At 32.0% G+C, this 21,524-nt stretch overlaps 1 protein-coding gene across 1 annotated transcript in view; it reads left to right on the forward strand.

Annotated features, from left to right (window-relative positions):
- The window catches only part of LOC126836745 (sex peptide receptor), a 159,215-nt gene that overhangs the window by 45,397 nt on the left and 92,294 nt on the right, over positions 1-21,524 (forward strand). Inside the window, exon 3 of the mRNA XM_050570368.1 lies at positions 11,269-11,311. The gene's annotated coding sequence lies outside the window, so the exon portion shown is untranslated. The remainder of the gene's footprint in view (positions 1-11,268; positions 11,312-21,524) is intronic.

The following is a 21,524-nucleotide window of genomic DNA, read 5'->3' on the forward strand; positions in this document are numbered from 1 at the left end:
TTAGGTATAATTAGGCAAGAATATAATTTAAACACTAATAAAGCTTTATTCAGTTATATTGGAATTATGAACAAAATTTTTTTCATAACCCAATTCTTTATATTTTTTTAAATATTTTACAATGCAACATGAAAAATCTATTAAGCTTTTGGCTTGGCTATTAGTTTATAAAACGTTTTATTAATTTTTCATTTAGTTACTCAAGTAATATTATTTCATTGTGTTTATAACATAAATGTAAATCATTAAGCCTATATGAGTATTACATTTTAAGGAACAATACAAATATTAGGTACGCACAAACGCTATTTTACAAATATGTATAGAATCAAAATAAAAAATATTTTACAAGACATAATATATACAAGGTAAATACGAACCAAATCAAGTTTTTCATCCCTGTAGAAACCTTATTAGAGGTATTAGATGTCTTTTAATAGCCCTTTCCTGATAAACCGTTTGACGGCGGTAGTTGAAACGTGTCGTTGGCGCCATTTCAGGTATTCAATAACGCAGGCGAACAGTATATTAAGCCAACTACGTTTGTTCAGTGCCAAGTAATTTTTAAAGTCCAGGCCAGCTCTAATAACAAATCCAGACAAACACACGTGCGTTATACGTGTGACACCGTATTATAGCTGTTATTATCTACTACTTGCCTTTGGCTTTGTATTATTCGTGTTGGGTCGGCCACCCTAATCCTATCACCATACACTTGGCATTTGTTATTTTGAACCTCGTTTATTGATGTTCCCTAATGTAAACCGTGTAGTGTAGGATTATTGAAAAAAAAAATCACCTATATCGTGCTCTGATGGTAATTGCCGGTTTTCACTTGGGCCGGGTTAATTAATACGGCGAGGCGGCACGTTAAGTCGGTGTTCATCCCCACGAAGACTGCAGCTGTGTGATAAAGGTATACACTGTGCATACAAATATTGTGATTATCATGAAATCCAAAACAGTGGCAAACCGAGGTTTAAGCCATGATTGAAATATACAAGATTATTGCACACAAACCCTTGTTCATCAAATATTCAAAGATAAAAACAAATATGTCGGCGTAACTGGAGCCAAAATCAAGTACCCAGTGAAATAACACATAGTAATAGTACAATTGATATTACCTTACGCTGTCATTTTATTTCTGAAGAAAACAATTCGAGACGATGCGCAATAACCTGTATAATATTTCAACTAGGGTTTTAGCACAGAATAGATAAATCAGAATGAACACTCATCAACAACTACACGGGCAGAAGATGCGAAATTAGTTCGCCGTCTTATTGGAGGAAATCAAATCAGTTTGACCATCTTCTAGTAAATATAAAATTTTTTTGAAAATTTTGTTTTTATTTAAACTATAAAAAGTGTAAGGTAATGTTAATTATAATTTTTTATTTAATTAATATTATTTTAATGTATATAATATTATTGTGTATTATTTAATAAATAATCATTTTAAAAGTGCTATTTTTTAGATGTTTATTATGATGAATTTATCGGTTATGTATAGCTAAAAGTTGCTTAAAAATGTTTCTTCCAACAATATGGTTACCTTTTGTTTACATTGTGAGTGTCCAAAGGCTAGTTTTAGTGTCCGATGATCGATGGTCGACTCTTATCTGTGAGCCAAGTTCGACGCCCGAGGCGCTACATTATCAAAAGGTCGTTATTCATACCTCCGCATTTTTTTGTTTTTTTTTTTTCATATTTACCAGCCTAACTAAAACTTTATTTTCTCCACGTTTAGCTGCTCGCCCGCAAACCACCTCTTCCGCCAACGCTGTGCCATCCTGGAAAGAGGAAAACCCGTTTACTAAAATTATTTTATGCAAAACCGGTGTGTCGGTATATAGCGCTTATTATTTTCAGACTTAGAGGCGATTACGACCCGTAGTCGTTTATCCGTTAAGAACCTTGAAAACAGTCGAGGCCGACCAATAACGATCGGTGAGGGAAAAAAATAAGAAAACAAGATACGATAAAAATAGATGAAAAAAAAGAGGCAAAGAAACACTGGAATCAATCGGTATTATTCGATACACGTGCCCCGCGAACGGTCTTAAGACAAATCCCCTCATAAAAAATGGAAATAATATTACATTGTTCGGAATTTCAACGGTTAATAGTTGTCAAACGTGTTTTTGTTAGGGGAAAAAAATAATAATTCACTAAAACCGTCTGCGGAGAGAAAAAAACAAGGGTAATTAATTATCCATTTTTAGCTTTGCAAGGTTGCAAGTTGTGCTTCATAAAATGTAAAAATTGCAAGTATTTTTAATGGTAGAAATACGAAAATGCGGGCTGAAAACGATTGACAGTTATTTATACAAATTATACAATTTTGTTATTTAAATTGAACAAATCACCCAAATCTGACCTTTTATAAAAATACCACTTCAAATAAAAAAGTACACGTGTTTAAATTCAGAATTCGACATTTATTTCGCTAAACATTGGCATATTTCCTGAGCTATTTTTTCCACAAAAAAATAAGTGTGATAGCCTGTTGATAATTCGAAACTTTTATATTTTAAATTATTCATTAAAACTATACTAAATAATCAATTTTATATTGATTAATAATATAAATTATTGTACATAATGGGACTGTAAATTACAGAGGACTTAAAGGTCCGAAAATCAGGTAATTTATTAAGAGTGATTCATTAAGAATAATATATTTTTATCGGTGCGCATTACTCAACCACAGTCCACCTTCTGTCCTAAATTTTAAACTTTAAAAGTAATTATTCAAAACTGTTTATCGACCAGTCAATATTTTCGGTAAATTATTTTTCATTCAAAAAGTTAATTATATATATACGTCACTATTTAAGTTTAAAAAGTTGATAGACCTCTGAAAAATATGAAATAGGTAAATATTTAGTAGTATTGTAAAATAACAGATATAAAAATGTTTTCAACAAAAAAAACCTATAAAATTGCCATAACTTTAGGAGAAAATGAGTGTCTTATCCACAATAAATCACTATGTTTAATTATTCTACTATATTATTATTTTTGATCTGAAAATGCAGTCCTCGCAATTTAACATAATATCATAAGGTTTTCCTATAATTTGTATATTGTTAATACAGGTTACTGTACTTGATGCTTATGCTTTACAGTTTACTGATGAAAACGAATGTAAATTGTTTTTTTTTTTAAATGTAAAAAGCTTTTTGAAATAATTTAAGAAAATTAATTCACTAAAGTAGTCGTCAAATTTCCCAAGTCGTTATGGTTTCACTCGCTATATAAAGTTAAGGCGGTTTTCACCTCGCCACAAGTGGGCAGTGCAATGTGCTTTCTGTTTCATTTTTATTATTCTCTTGACCCTAAGTTTTTACGGCCAGGTTCGCCTACACTATTGTCATGGCCGCCGGCGGCGACCGTTGTAGAAATAAAAAATACAACATGTTAAAAAAAAGTATAATAAAACAGCAACACGTTTTCGCCTGATTATTAATTGCATATATTATAGAAACAGACCGTTCGCCTGGCGTTTATATACTATTTTATTTGTTATTTATTTCACGGCCGATTGCAGTGCGATTATTTCCAGACTGGAGCCTTTAAACTTTTAGAAACCAAAAAATAAAAATATTTATCAATTTTTTTTTCTATGCCGTTTCGAAAAAATCCACTTTGTTACGATTAAGGGTGACGCTGTCGTAGAATGCGATTTATTAAAAAAGTCTTTCCCCATGAGATTTCCCCAGCACGTAATGCCCGCCACGAATTACATGTATATATATATATATATATATTGTTGTATAATTTATTTATATTGTTGTATATTATTATTAAGTATGGGAAATCCGGAGACACGCTGTAATCTGTATAGCCTACGACCAAAATACTGGTGGGCTTTCGGCGTCCGGCCGTTTCCTTTTGGCCACTTCCTTTTGTCTATAACAGTGTTTCTACTACAAGGGAATAACCTTACAGCCACTTCTCCCAAGTAAATAAACAATTCTGAACTAGGTTTTTAAAAAATAGCCATGACTCCTTAAACCAACAGTCAGGACTTCAATTCAAAGTACACATATTCAATATTTAACTGCGTGATAAAACAATTCCAAAATGAAATATATTCATAAAAATATATTTATTGTTAGGTGTATTAGTTAAGTGAATAATGTTTGTACTGTACATGATGTAATATGAAATTAAAAATAATCTATAGTTTGTGGTCCTGCGTCCGTTCACCGGTCAACTAGGATTAAACTAATGGGAACGACATAATATATCATTATTATTATTGTGGTTTTTGTTTTTGACATAACATAACAACGCGACGAGGAGATAAAAAATCCCACGCGGTTTTTGATGCTTGAAAAGTACAATACATACATAAATTACAGATCAAAAATAATAAGTAGACAGTCACCGCCGTCGGTCAAATCGACACCTGCAAACGGAATGCAATTATTTTATCTTATTGTATTTATAAAAGAGGATAATGCGAGATGGTGGGCTTAAGTTCAGACAAACATCCCGGGTTGTTAAACGAATAATATCATATTCATCCTCTTTTTACACGAATTCCAACGTTGAATATATACTTTTCAATGTATGTTTAGTTATTTAATATAAAATACATTTATTCTTATTTTACCGTAGGCTGCAATTAATACCAACAGTTGACTACAAGTGCGATAAAATAAATTATATTTTTATATTGGCCATTTTTTTTTTACTGTAGAGAAGTTAAATTTTCCGTTCAATCTACAACATTAGTTCAGTCTTCAGACATCAAAGGATAACTCATTATACTCGAAGTATACCTTTTTGTAAAAAGTTAAGGTGAAAACGCCCTTTAAAAAAAACAAAATGCCTTTTTACGGTACTCTGACGCCTAAAAAATATTATATGGGTTTAAAGGAAATAATGCCTTATTTAAATTCAACCGGTGGAAATAGTTTGAATTCTAGCGCGTTGGGATTTCTAGGCCCGTTACGCCACATGGTATGAATGGATTAAAATAAAATATTTGAAATATTTCCGTAACAGTACTAAACCAAACTTAAACTAGTACGCTATTTTCAATTTTGTCTACGAAATGTGCACTGAATTCTAATACAAATAATCGCAAAAAAGTAGCAACTTGTTAAGCCAGCTTTTGAGCTGGCTTTATAGCTCTTAGTAATGTACATTTTACAATCACCTCTTTCTGCGCGTTGCAATTAATATATTTTTGTCTGTACCATTTACATTGCTCGCAACCTAAGCTTTTAGGTTATAAAATATATACACACATAAATTAGTTATATTTACTAAGTGTACATCGTGGTTCAAAGCGACAGCTGTGAATTGATGTTCGATAAAGTTATAGACACTACTGCTTGGATAATACATACATACATGGTCGGAAATTGTTGTGTGATAAATCTACGCACAACCGACGCAGTTATATAATGCGGACAATTTCGTTAATAAATCTAGGTCTAATAAAGCGGCGGAAACATTATCAGGCGCTTTTCCGTAGTCTATTTATACGTGCCCGGCCGTTTTATTGAAAACAACAAAAATCAATACAATTTCAAGTTCAAGTTTAACAAAGATGCCCACCTTGTTTACGCCACGCCAAAGTGCCTTGCCCACAAAAACAACATACTCGTGATTGCGTGAATCTTTTCAAGACTTACAGCCTACTACAATAAATCGTATAATATTCCGTAAATTGTTACTGGAAAGGTTTTACACATTTTGGAATTTTCAGTTTAAACAATACTTTTATTATGTTGAAATACTTGACCACATTTGATTATATACATACCAAATGCATGGCAGACAAAAAACATAAATAAAAAGATATCATTGCATAGAGGGCTTACTAATCAAAAAGTTCTTTCGATAGGTTTTTTAGTTAAGACCACTTAAATTTTTTACGACCTGAATCTCTGTAACTAACGTTAGTTCCACTTCGGAAAGAAAGTAATACATAAAAGAAATTTTTGATAACTAAAACATGGATGTAATAAAAGTTTTAACAGTTTTTTTTTTTTTTTTTATCAACCTTATATTTTGACAAAAATACTTAAAGTTCTTAAATTTGTTTTATCACGCTTGCCATACATTTTGAATAGAAAATATTTTTCTGGAAGTCGTTTAATCAGCTCGAAACTATGCAAACGGTTTTTTTTTTATACTAAAGTTTTATTAACTTTTTAAATTAAAACTAAAAACAAAACCCTTTAAAAAATGTTATTAGTTCATTAAAACAAAAATATGACCAGTCGATTTGCAGTTCTGAATAATTACTCTAAAAGTTTATTTTTTATAAATAATGTACTGGCGAGCCAAGCGCCTTCAAACGATTAAAATTCGGAATTAGTTTTTATTTAAATCTGCCGTTTTTTAAAGCATTATTATTATTATTTCCGTAGAGTTATCAAAATAATATGTTTAATTAGATAATTATTATTATAAAAGTGTAGAAGAGCTGTAGTTAGTTTAATTTTACACATTTTTGTGGTGAAACTTATTTTTTAATATATATTAGCGATTTTTAATTGGCTATGTCTATCGAATTATAAAATCATATTATTGTAGACATTTTTTTTAAATTTCATAAACAATATTCATTGTTTGACGTTTAATCAAACTTGTCAAAAAGTATTGTACACAGTAAAATGAAACGTTTATATTTTTAATAGATCAATACTCAATATAAACCAATATCAGCCTTAGCAATGGTCCGTTGACGAAATACCGTTGCCGATCAATATGATATTCTTGGTCGACGTTCAGCTATTACTTTGTTGGAATTAGTTTATGACTTATTGTAGAATTTTCGGCTGGCATTGAATTTATGAACAAAGGCCCACCTAACCGGATCCTGGTTTCGTTCCACCCTTTTAGATTAAAAACGATATTTCAGTTAAATTGTCAAACGATTTTTCTAGAATCACAACACCGTGGAAATTTAATAAAAACCGCACCGATGTCGGCGAAAAAGGTTCGAATGAAAAACCTGCCAATGCAAACAAAAAAAGTATACAATCAAACGTACCGCAGTTGCCCGTTGAATGTTTTATAATAATTGTTAATCCGTTGACAAAGCACCGGTGGGTCGTGACAAACGCCCAAAACAAACACTAATAGTTTTTTTACCTTTAAACCAAACTAATGCCAAACCGATATAAAAGAGTAGCCGTCCAACCGCACATACACTGACCATATTCACGGGTTAGGCAACAGGTTCCTACGGCTAACCAAAAAACAAATTCTAGTATTTTTAAACAGTATTAGCTTGTGCTATATGATGCTGTATTGAGCAAACTTCAGTTATTGAACAGATAGTACGCCCGACGTTAACTTCTAGACCGAATCTTAGGTGTGTCAGTCAGCGTCAAGACCAATCTTTGTTTAATAAATTACACATATTGGCGCGGTTAGGTTGATTGCAGAATATTATTCGTGCGAAATTATTTTAAACTATTTTCGACAAATATTTTTCATCCGATCGGTTCCCATGCATGCGTTGTACGATAGACCTGCTGCGCGGTATATCAAACAAATAATGCTAAAGTCGTATAACAGTAATATATTATTCGCACTGGATCAAAGAAAATTGGAATTTGGTCTAGTGAGCCGGCGACCCGCAAAGGGGTATTCCCATATGACTTCTATTACCGAAAAGGCATTTGTCGGTTTTGTTTTTTTTTACTAAAAAAACACCTTTGCCCATAACCCATAAGCGTATAGTCTGGTATGTCGTATTATGGATACATTTTCATATAGGGAAAAATTCACAACGGCATTCATAATGTTGTACGGTACTGTGACAGTGATCCTCCGGCGTGATGAATAGGCAAATTAGGTACACTCGTGTTTGCCTAAGCAATTTTGTAACAAGTATGTAAATATGTCATTGTAATGAGATGCTCATTGTTGAAATTTAATTTTACTATATGAAATTAATCGCCTTATCTCTGTTCAACGTCGCCCACTCCAAACTGTCTTTGTCTCTTCTCACTAGATCGTGAAAATTATATAAAACTTCTAATATACAAATTTCTAAAAAAAAATATTTGGTTTATTTTCATTATTTCATCCAAATACAAACTTCAAGAAATCTGCTAGTTCCAAGAAAATAATGCTTTATCTTGAACTAACAACTCTGACTAACTAACTTTGAGAAACATTTGAAAAAACAAACATCCTCTCTCGAGTAGTTTTATAACGACTATTGCAAGTATAATATCAAAGCAGAATAGGAATATAAAGTATTACGACCATTTTTTTTCCCTATAAGCTCATAATTGCTTTTGTGTTATTTTATTTTGTTTTTTATAATAGAGAATTATTTAACAGATAATGATATTTTCCTTGTGTATTAAATTCTTCTGGGAGATTTTTATATTTTAATGGCATTATAAATATAAAAGTCAAGTTTATAATAGCATTTCCAGGTATCTGCGTAAACTATTTACTTATACAAAACGCTTTTAAAAATTAATAGAGTTTCGGTACATAAACGACCGAGAAATTAGTTTTTTCGTAACACCACTTGTCAAACAGCCTTACACCGAAGTAATAATTTACTTAAAGTAGTGCTCTCACTGAATTATAAAAAGAAAGAAATCGAATTTTCTTTACCTAATTTAATTTTTTTTCAAGTTGTCGAAAATATTAATGTGAAAATACAATTTTATTTTTGATGTCAATAATATTTGAACAAAATAATAATGTAAAAATAGCAAAGATACACAAAAGTTTATAACCTGGCACTTAAACTGTGTTTCAACAATGAAAGGAAATTATATATTTTTATTTGTACATCAAAAAGAAGTAATTCTTACATAGACTTTTTATCCATTAACTTGTTATGCAAATTATGGTGCACACAATCGAATAACTAAAGTCTGGAAAACGTTTAAAACCAAAAGAGATTAATCTTTCGTTACTGTAAGACACCCCATCTACTCAAAAACAAAACAAAAAAAGAACTTACTTATAAAAAATAAAAACAAATTATGTTAAATTATTCAAAGGAATCGCTCTTGACTTATATTAACTAATATGCTTGCTATGTACTAAATATAGCATCAAAGTAAAAAGGTTTAATCATTGCTCTTTTTCAAGAAAAATAAACTTTTATGCTCACAAAATTAGTCGCTTTGATGTTGATAATTGTTAATTAATTTGAACACTGATCGATATTTACCCCAAAGGCCAGACTTGTCTGTCTGCTTGCACGTGCCGGGTACCGTCTTCTATATAACGTTAAAGTTCAATTGATTTTATCAAAGTTTCAATATGGAATTCATAACTAACTGATGAATTACATATTTGATTACATTTACAAGAACTCGTTAACAACGATAATATCATTACAACGTGCAAAATATCTCAATGGCAGTAAACACCATACCGTAACAAATTTAGTATTTTTATAATACTATATTTTCTATAAGTAGTAAAAAACTCGGACGGATTTAAGATGGTGATTTTAAACAATTACCTACCGGCTGTTTATTCAAGTTAACTTTATTCGAGTAAGCTTGCATTCGAAGAAACTTGATTTAATCGAATTTTAAAATAATACAATGTTTTTTTGGTTATATGGATTCAATGGCTTGACAGTTGTCTGCTATCATAAAAGCGCAGGCACAAGTATATAGTTTTCTAGTGTTTCAACAAAAAATGTTTCAACAGGTTGCAATAAAAGTGATAACGTGTTGAAAAATATCCAGTTTTTAATGGAAAAATGAATTTCTTGCATAGTTGAATAAATTATTTCTTTTTAAATAATTGTGCAAAAACCATGTTAATTAAAACTTAATCTCCGAAGTCAATCCAGGAAAAAGAGTATTTTAATCCCCTGGAATTATTGATTGCAAGTTGGAGACTAACAATATTCATTAAGAACTGTATACTACGATTACAGTTTATTTTGTTTCTTGTCTTTAAGAGAAACAAAATGTTCTGTTATGTTTTGATAGAAATCTTCGATTGTGTTGTCCTAAGTAAGGGAATCCGAAATCTATAAGCCACTTTTCTTTCCAGTTGTAATTTCAGATATGATCAAAATGTTATAAGGTAATATTTTAATAAGAATACTTTTTTTAATCAAAATAGATTTTTATTTTATAGATTTGAGGACTTTTATTGAGTCTAGGTATTTTATCTGAGAACAATATAATTATTACTGTTATCGGCTCCTGTAAAGTTTCGATTTGAAAGGTATTTAAATAAAACTAGTTAATCCTTACTAATTTACTTTGCTTATGAGCAATCTCCGATGGCTACTAATAATTATTACTCGCCGAAACAGACAGTTTAAAATTTAAGACGGGAAGACGTAGTGCGTGGTTGCGTGCAGATAAAAATAATACTTAACTCCCGCCCTAAACTTAAAACTTAATAACTCTAAAAGTAATTATTTAAAACTGGTTATCGATCAGTTACAATAAAACTATTCTTTTCTAAAAAAAAAGTCAATAATTTAAATAATATAATATATGCATATATTTCATAAGTTGACAGCGCTCTGGAAAATACTTGGTAATTTTCAAATATCGACATATAAAATAAATAAAAATGTTTTCAAAAAAAGTAAAGCTGCCATATAGTAATCATTTAACCGGTATGCAATTGGTCGTGGTGAATTTACATAATATATAAATATTATGGGAGTACAGCATCAGCGGTAACAGTCATCAACCGTTTGTGTACCGACCTATTTGCTTATCGACCCCTTTCAAATATTATTATTATCATTATACCGCATTTATATTATATGGGTAAACTGAGACGAGCAAATATGTATATTTAATGCATATTTATATGTGTATATAATGACGAGAGATAGGAGTAAACGTTATAACGAGTTTTAAGGACTTTCAAACTCAAATATTGTCCTATATGTGGATTATCGCATATAGAAATATACATAATATATATTTTACTTTTACGTTTGCCACGGTATTGGACCGCAAATAGCTTTTTACAGGAGTTTTCTTTATTATTATATCAGTATTTAGCTTGGCACGGAACAAATAAAAGAGGTTTGAAATTCTCGTCCAGATGGTATAATAACAATAACAATTTTATGATAATATTATTATTTTTAGGCTTCTCCATACCGTTGTTGGTAATCTCAAAACGGAGTTTTGTTTTCATTGTACTATTATTATTTTCATGATTGTCAAATGCAACGCTGCGATTAACGTTTTATCTCGTTATCGTGGTTTTAATAAATCGCTGTAAACCAGCCAATTATTGAACTTAACGAGCGACGTTGTGTTTCAGGTGTCATCGCTAATCCGATTCGCTCAACGACACTGCTGCCTCGGTGAGTACCACAGTAACAATAATTACTATACATTTTTAATTAGTCAGAGAGCCGTTCACAATCTCGGATTGATCGAGCTCGACGAATATTATACTTATTACTACTATAAAGAAAAGGCCTCAGACACACTTATCGCGCAACAGTGTCCGTCGTTCCGTTTCCGATTGCCCTTTAAAGCGACTGTCGGAAAATAAAAAACGCGGTATATACATCATGTCTTAAGCATGCGATTATAAGCAACCCATTGCCCGGTCGACACAAACAACATATAAATATATATTATCTCTAACAACACCATGATCTTTACTGCAAAATATCGCCAGTCATCTGCATAAAATATATTTTGTATAAAATGTCTTGGTAATTATATGTATCAATATAAGTTTTGTTATGTTGTATTTAGTCGAGGTAAATATTTATTAGATCTTTTTTTCGGAAGCTTCGTAGGTTATACGTCTATTGATTTAAGAGAAAGATAGTTGAAGTACTATACATAATCATACAAATTACAGTGTATGTGATATTTTGGTCTGCCTGCCTGTGATTTACTTTGTTATGCTTGAGGTTATATGGAAATCGCGCATCAATTATAAAAATAAATCCTTTCAATAGTATTAGCTCGGTAGACTGAGTAACAGCTTGTTAAAAAATGCCGCAAGGCTCCTTGTGGGTCTTTGTTTCACCAAAGGCATTCACCAATTTAACGCAGACAATATTATAAATAAATTAAGTGAGCAGAACTTGTAACTTGTTAATATTATCGAACAAAGCTAATTTTGCTGTGAAAAAGTTGTCTAGAGCATCACGTTAAGCACAATAATTTTCATTTCATAATACATTTTACTGTGTGAAATTATAATAGTATAAAGAGACGATAAATGTGGGTTTTAATATGACTATATTATTTTTTTTTATAGAAATTACAAAGGGAAATTATCGGTTGACGCACATTTATCATTTTCGGCCTCTGACGTTATGTTATTGATGGTGTTGAAAATTGATCAGAATTGAAACAACAAACTTAAAGCACAACGCAAAGTGTGAACAACCTATAGAGCTTGTATTTGTTAAAACAAACTTTTCACTTTATTTTATTATGTTACATATATATATATATATATATATAGTCATTTTTTTGTCTCTTTAACCTTGAACGGTTCGGTGGCAACTGGCAACACTCTAAGAGGACGAAGAAAAAACCTTTATTGCTATCCCGTGCCGTCGCAATAAAAACGACTTCCTTTCCGCAAATTTAATACTTATTATTACAATGTGTTATGCAACGAACAAACGGTTCTATATTCTAATACCTTAGCATGTGCTTTATAATATATATATATATATATATGTATATACATACAGAGTGATTCATTACAGATAAGACACACATTCTATCTTAAAATAATTGCAATTGTGTAGTTTTTTTTAATGGTATAAGCATTAGTTTATGTTATATTACAATATTGCATTTTTTTAATGCTTTAACTAAAAATAATTTTCAGTTAATGTTGACTGGTCGATTACTATTTTTGGATAATTACTTTTAAAGTTATTAAAGTTTAAAATTTAGAACAGATGATGGGTGCGGTAGAGTAACACATGAAGGTAAAAATAAAACTTCACTCCACTCTTCCTCCCGTAGTCAAATTTAAACTTTACAAGTAATTATCCAATACCGATTATTGACCAATTGAAATTTTCACCAAATTATACTTAATTAATAAAAATAATTAAATACTTACGTTTCAGAAGTCAACAGAGCTCTGGAAAATATATAAAAAATGGTAAATAACTAGTAATTGTATAAAATTTTTAATCAATAAACAAAAATGTGCTGCTCATAATGAAAAACTAGAAAATTATTTTAACAGAAAATAAGTGTGTTTACCCTTAATAAAGCACCCTGTGTATATTTTACAGGAAAAGTGGAACCGTAAACCTTGCCTAGATAATATAACGGGCTTCGTTGGTTCAATCTGAGATTTTCACATTACTCAGAGACCGGTAGTCGCATATTCGCGTTCAATAAAAAAAGAAAGTCATAAAAAATATACATTTTTATAAATAGTCAGTGTTTTCATAATATTTATTTGTTTGCTAGTGTTTTCAATATATTTTATTTCAAGTATTTCTTGAATGATATCTTGGCTTTAAGCTTTTACTATATTGCTCTAAAACTCAAAATCATTTTTCTTTTTGTGGGAGAATTTTTCAAAATCATTCTCCATTTCACCGACGAGGCTATATATCGAACAAATGTACTTAAGTAGATTATTGATAGTGCTCTTTGATAAAAAACAAATAAAATGTTCGAGCACTTAGCCGAACTCTAGCAACAGTCGAATGCAGCCACTAGTTCAGTTAAACTATATCAGTTTAACTGAGCTAATGGACGCGTTTGCTTTGGTTTATTTTTATTTTTTTATCCTAAATTAAGTGGTTGGTAATCCTGAGAAATAAATCTTTTGTAGTAGATCTACACCAAATCGTATTGTGCTAATCGCCACACAATGTTCGTTTTAATGACCATCCACGCGACATCGTCCCGCCGTACTTAAAATACCGCCGACCCGGAGGCCAAATTCAGTATGTATTTTATTAACCTAAACAAATACACTTGGTTTCCTTATGGAGTTTCACAAATCGTCCGGCTGCAATGAAGGTTTTTTTATTATTACCCCTTCTTCGCCCTTTTCGGTAGCTTTACTGTTTTATTTATTGTATAATGAACCATTCGTCTTTTTGATTTTATTACCCTTTTTTGTATGTAAAAGTCTAAATACGAATTAGGATAGCTCACATTTGACCTTTTCTGATTCTTTTTTTGGCTTAAGCGTTAAAAAACCTGAGACAAATGAATGAGTTACTTATACTCAGATAAATGTCAGTATAAAGTAAACAGTAAATAAAACCTATTAGCACCAGTATCAGATACCAAAATAAATAGAATTTTAATAGAATTTTTTCGTAGTGTCCTTGTCTAGGATAACACCGTTTAATTAAATCGTCAGGCGTAGTCCACCTGTCGCCGTCGTCACTGAAAAATGGCTTTGTACTAAGATACGTCACACCTAACATGACATTTGGACGTTGACGTTTACCGCCTTGGGAGATCAATGACTTCGTGAGCGGCAAGCGGATGATTCGGTTTAAAATGACCACACAATATACTTTGTGTAGGCTGAATTACGAATTTTATCACGTTCAGAGTAGACAACAGTTTTTCTCTCAAGTTTAACGATCAGAAATGTGAATACTATTTTCTTGAATACAAGTGTTCGCTGCTAAATTTTTTAGTCCGCAAAAATAGTATAATATTATAATAGATACTTTGATTATTTTGCAATACTTAAACGTTCAAGTAGCTTGCTCCTAATGCTAAATTTGTAAAATATGTGGCTTGATCCGATTTCGATAAAAACTAGAAATCTTAACGAATTTTATGGATAGCAAAACACACTTGAACTATTACGAAAAAACACAGATTAAAAGCGAAAGGGAAATTCGCGAAACAATAAATAATATATAAATAACGGAAGTAGTTTTTAAAAAATACTAATATATATTCTATATTTACATCACAAAATCAACCTACAGATTGTCGAAGTCAGCAAACGTGCACACGTTAGTCTCCCGGGAGTCTTCCCTACAGCTTTGATAAACTCTAACCCGTTCATCGAATATTGGGAACCTGCAGGAAGCATAAAGTCACGGTCGTGTAACTACGGGCAACCATGTAAAACGGTTTGACCGAGACTACCGAAGCTCAATAGCCCCAAAACCAAAATAGATAAATCTACTAGAATAAAATACAATCACTAGATCGTTATCTATGGCCTTGTCTAATCCAAACTAATTAATAGTCTGGGGACTATTTTCATAAACAAAGTTTCACAACAGCGACGTTTCTTTTATCTAATAAATTGTAATTATTATTTTCTTCGAGTAATCCGTTTTATGTTTCTAACGTGAATAGGTCTGTAAATTTGGTTCTATGTACGAAAACTTGAGCGTTACCAAAACATTGTTAATTCCTCAAAAAAAAGAACATAGCTCTAGTAGAAGATGAGATAGGGGAATTGAACAAAATATAGTTCACAAAACGACATTTACATTCTTCATCACATTTTCTCAGCTCTCCTTATCGTTTCTCAGCAAACCAATATAGTAGTTTTAACGATCACGGAAGTCTATTCAGTATTCACATTACATCTGCGGTTATAACTCTTACTACAACCAAACAGGTTTTTTTTTTTAGATAGTATTGCTGTTATAGTAGGAGAAATAAATTTAGATGTATTATTATTATTCATTGAAGTTGTTTCAATCCGTGGGATTATTTTAGCTTCGATGTGGTGCTGAGAAGGTAATGTTATTACTTTATGGATATTAATTTAATTTACTTCAATGTAACGACAGCACTCACACGTTAGGATGGGGGGAGTTATTGTGTTATGTGTACATGCTATCTAAGAAAAATATAGGACAATGGACCAAAACGCTTAAATCGTAAAATTTCAAAACGTCACGTTATATTGACGTACTAAAGGCAAACGTTCTACAAAGGCCATATGACAAAGGGAAGCACACAATATAGTTCATCAGATTAGTGTAGGTGTATACACTCGAAATTTCAATGAATCATAACAATATATATAAATTCAGAAATTACATGTTTCAAACTCGTTTCATCTGTGATGACAATGTTAAATGTGCCCTCACAGAGCTCACTTGTTATAACCTAATGTTAATAAGCAAAAATATAAATGTACACATTTGAAAATACAACCTACAATAAAGACTTTTTTGACTATACTAAAGAATTAAGAATAGAAAAGCAAAAATTAAATAAAATTTACAACATTAAACCAAAAAAATCAAATTATTAATATAACCTAACCAACATTAAACCCATATTTTTCGTTAAAAATCAAACATTTGATGGAATAAAAAAAACCTGTAAAATTTTGGATTCAGATTGTTGTTTGCCAACATATTATATTCTATGCTCAAAATATTTACAACATTTTCAGCTACACCTATATACTGACATATCGGTTTTGCAAGTCTAGGATTGTGTCTGTGTGCTACGTTGACTTCCTACTTATCGCGGTAATCTAAAAACAAACTAATTAATAGAAAACAATATAATTGATCAACACTTAAACATGGTTTGACTTATATTTTCGGTCAATTGACATATTCCTATCAGGTATTATAATATAAGATGTCGAATATTATGTGTTATAAGTTTAAAATAGAAGAGGAAAACCTCAGGCGGGGTCAAAGAATAAAATGTCACGAAGCCACGTGCCCCCGAACGATTGCGTTTTAACTTCCTATAAGTCGATTACTTCTATAAAGTCACATTGGCTACCCCTCACCCGTTTGTTAGCGTTTACTGTGAAATCCGTTTGTGCGTACCGAATAGTTTTAACCACTAGTCGGAGAGGACAGATTGTCTATCTGTCGTTCCTAAGACAGAACAAAAGTGTATTATAGTAATACTGTCGTTGTATGCTCGGCCTACCGATTTGCCTAATGTCACTGCTAGAACTTTGCTCTCTCTCTCCTCTCTCCCCGTTCACCACCCACCGGAAATACAATTGCGTTTTAAAACTTTGCCGTCGGCACTAAGGTCACAACGGATCCATTGGTCCGTTAAATTTCAGTTTATCGGATATCCGGTCTGCGGCAAACAGCAACCGCTGCAATCAATCAGATCAAAATTCCAAAATGACGTCTTTACAATGAGTATTACTCTCGTAACAATATGCGTCCACGAACTGGTGCCATTTGTACGTTTTCAATCAAAGCCCAGTGCGAATGACGCTTAAGGTTTACAGAGACGCAATCAAACAGCTATATGCCTTTGTGTGGACTCTTTGAACCGTTATCGCGCTCTTCTATCAACAATAAATCAACAGTCTACAATAATCAACTCATGTTATACAAAAGTAATTTCCATGCGCATATCGACGTGTCCAACGAAGAAGGACGAAACTCAGTTTTGGGAAATTTGAATTTAAAGAATTCTAATATAAGTCTTCAATCGTGTTTCATTGATTAATCAACATTTTTATAATTTTACAAGTAGTTTTTAGTTTTTAGTTTTTTAGTATATTTACCTTTTTAGTTTTTAGTATATTTCAGAGCGCTATACATTTTTAAAACCCTAATGAAAACGTAAATACTTTATTACATTTTTATATTAAGAATAATTTGTTGAAATTTCCAGTGTTGTTTTTAGTTACATTAGTAGCATTTCGTATACTCCATTCTATCAATTGGAAAACGACTCAAGTTAAAAATTGCAAATAAATTGAGATTTGGTTTGCATAATATATATTTAGTAGCGCATCTGTGAGTACTGCATTTTGGTATGTAGTCTAAGTAATTTAGTAGGTAGGTATGTCATGATCAATATTGACAACGCACAATAAAGAGCGGTTTTTGTGCAAACTTTAGACGGCAAAAATATACTTTACAATAGAATCCAATTCATAAGATTGAAACCACAAATAAAGTTTTCAAAATCAAGACACGAACCGGCTGTGCTATATTTGATTATATCCCCGTCCGTGGGTTTCGAAACCACGCGTTTTACTTGATGGCTTCTTCATTCAAAATACTTCATAATACTCCATTTATAATAGTGTTTCAATCAAAAGATACACGTGAGAGTATAACACGAGTACATTCAACTTGTGTATAATGACAATATATTTCTAAGAAGAAATTTATAAGACTCTAATGCAAGTCCAATACAGAACGAAAATGTTGATTTGACACAAAAAATATAAAGCAGTGTAGTTGTAACAGAAATAGAAGTATCGATAGATGAGCAAACTAACTTTGAGATAGGTAGGATTTATATTTGGCCTAGCCATAGTATGATGATAGAAGCTGGAAAAGTGGAAGAGTAAGGAACTATGCACGGCTTGTGGATGAACTTTGTGAAATGGGATTCACAAGAAACACCTTTACAAAATAGTAAAGACAAGTTGAAAGCAAGAAAAATGAAAACTTTTGACTAACTTGTAAAATTCTAAAAGAATTTTACTGGACACACTGTCCAGTTTTTGAGTTATTTTTGAATAAAGATCTATTAGTACTATTTAACGAATGCTTTGCCAATTCTCTGCATTACTTGGTTGAAGGTTGGAGGACAATCAAATCCAGTTACTTACTATTAAATAGCAACTTTTGAATTTGAACGTGGCAACATGTTAACGAGTATTTTTATCGATAATTGAAATCAATGGGCCGTTATTTATAAAACTTTCAACAATGTGGACTAAACTTAACTGTGCTACGTTACGGTGTCGGGCTTCAGTAGATTTTTATCCAACGTTTTTTTTTTTTAATAATCAAGTAATCATAATTTATATTAATAATTACAATATTTATTTAATTTTTCACGGTCAGTAACAAGCCGGTTTCATAAAAATACAAGGTGATAATTTTATAGTGAACCACTCAACATCTCACTGGGGTTAATTACCAAAATATAAACGTTACCATTTAAGTTTCAAAGTTGATATAAAAATAATTAGTATGGAAGCAAAGTAAAACAAAAAAAAAAATTGTAAAAATTTGTAAAAAATTGATATCATAATGAAAAAATTGAATTTCTCATTGCGCCCTATGCAATACTGAACGGTTTACGATAAAATGTCACCTTGTATTAGTAAGAGACTATAATAAGATGTTTAATATGTTGTTACAATAAAATATGTTTAATAGTAATGAGTTTAACATCATCATCGATGGTCTTTCTCGATAGATATTTTTTATGCCCCTGTTGGTCGGGGTTAGAATAGACCATCGGTTGTTCCTGCCTGTCGTAAAAAGTGACTAAAAGGGACTTGTAGTAGGGCAGCAGCTGCTACAATATTGAGTGTAGGTGCAGGTAACCTACAATGGTAGAAACAGCTACACACCAAACAGCAGCCAGCAGATACGGGAACTGTATAACTGGTGGCTGCACTGCGATACGGAAGGCAAGGGGAAACCACCGTATAAATCATCCCAAGAAATAGCAATAGGAAGGCAAGTAACAGGGAAGAGTGGAGAATTGCTACAAACCAATCTCAGGATTGAATACTAAAGAAGAAGAAGAATTTTTTATGCAAGGCAAAAACAAAAACACAATTAACACTTCGTCAAATCCCCTGCGACTACCCACATTGAAATGGGCGTGTGAAATGTTATTTTTTTTTTAACAACAGTCAAACAGCCTTTTAGCCTCTTAGCCTCACTGTACTTAAGAACGGCTTGACTGCATCGACGACAAACACGCAATAATTTATGCTAAGCTCTTGCACTCAACACCGTCCGTCCGTCCGACATTTCCGGCAGGAACTAAAAACAATAGCTACTGATTAACCGACTAAAACGAAACGAATCGTCCACAGGTACAATATAGGTATATGCGTTATTTCACAGCTGTCGTTTTCGTGTAAAACCACAAAAATTAATTTCCGTTAGTTTTTCATTAATTTCCGTTATCGGAATTATTCGTTGTGTGTAATTATCATTTAGTAATTGCTGCTGGGACCCGTTGCACGGTATCAGCTGTCACTGTCTGTACAAAACATTAGCGAGAAACAATTAAAAGCCATTATAGATTTTCATTTGCAACATAAATCGCTTTTACAAATTTGTTTTCCTTTCGAACGATCCGAAATTTCATCATTAATGGAATCCGAGAACTGCCCAAACGATAAAAACTTATCGACTAAAAAGCTTCTTTTTTGTTTTTTATTATTACAAAGTTATGCAGACCATAAATATTCCTAAAGCTTTAAACGTTAGTATTTAAACGCTTTGCTCATCTCATTATACAGACCCGGGATGTTGATCGAACTCTGTTAACAGCTGCTGTTAGTTGAATGATAATTTTTCCCGCCAATTGCATAGAATAAATGTTTATTTATTTTTATTTCTCCTTTTACTTTATGATTATTGCCATAGGACGTCCGTTAGAACGTCTACAATATTATAGTCGGTCGTGAGACGATTAAACAGAAAGCCCTTTTAATCGGCCTAAAGTAAAAAACTATTTTAGTATGGTGTTCTAACTCGGTAGGTCGAGGGTGTCAAAGACAACCAATTATCTCTTTTTTGTGATTTTGATAACAAAACGTTATGTTTATTTGTCAACTGGTTTTAATATCAAAAATTACCAATAAATAATAAGAGTCTAAACTGATTCCACTCAACTACAGTTACTGCGGCAAGCTCTCGGGAGTATAATATTTTTAACCCTTATGCCTTTATACATTTAATCGGTTAATATGAAAACGATATTAGAAGGTTGTGGAAGAGCCTTGGTGTCGTTTGAGATTATTGATCTTGAAAGATTTGTCGTGACCATATCCAGTTGACATCATAACGACTCTATGAAAAAAGAAACAACAGAAATAAATTACACTCTCTAGTGGATTTCCAATGGCAATGTCAATTTTAAATTGATAAATATAGCCTTGGATCGCTGAAAAGTTATTGGCCATGTCTTCGATGAATTATGAGCGCACCGTCGTGTGATTAAATACCAAAGAACTGAGTATCGTCGGTTGAACTACGTTTCGCGAAAACACATTTACACACACACACACATAGTATGTGCCTTAAGCGACACGCGGTATATGCGTTTGAATTCGTGTAATTAATTATGAATGTATGTAACCGAGCAAGCAGCTAATGCGTTTTCGGAGTTGTCAAGCTAAAACACAAACAGCAATTCACACCAAACACGAATATTGGTGTTTGTACGATTGCATGAACCATCGTATATGATACAACATGTCCTTCGAAACTATATTCTTCAGATTTTGTGCCGTCGGCTGTTTGCTGAACTTGTCATGTCTAAGTCGTATACGAAGAACCATTCTGTGTCTCGTAGTATGCCGAGCGGTTAGACTTGTATGAAATCCCAATCAATTTGGATTAGTTCTACTGGGTTTGTTTGAAATTATCACTTTGGTAGTTTAAGCAAAAACTTAGGGTCCAGCGGCACCAATGCAGAGTGTATTGACAACGCAGAGAACCTCGCTTAGCATAAACCTGATCACGTGTGCGGCTCTACGATAGTTAAATCATCAACGCTGGTGCTGTGCACTATTACCTTTACTGAGTCTGAACTGCTGTCGCTTAATTTGGTCAACAGCATTTGTTGTGTTATGGCACAAAGCCTAATGGTAATAATACA

Source organism: Adelges cooleyi, unplaced genomic scaffold (assembly GCF_023614345.1).
Source record: "Adelges cooleyi isolate 19-005CV unplaced genomic scaffold, UGA_ACOO_1.1 ACOO_flye_CR_arks_rails_tigmint_CR_PRNA_247, whole genome shotgun sequence".
NCBI classification, from domain to species: domain Eukaryota; kingdom Metazoa; phylum Arthropoda; class Insecta; order Hemiptera; family Adelgidae; genus Adelges; species Adelges cooleyi.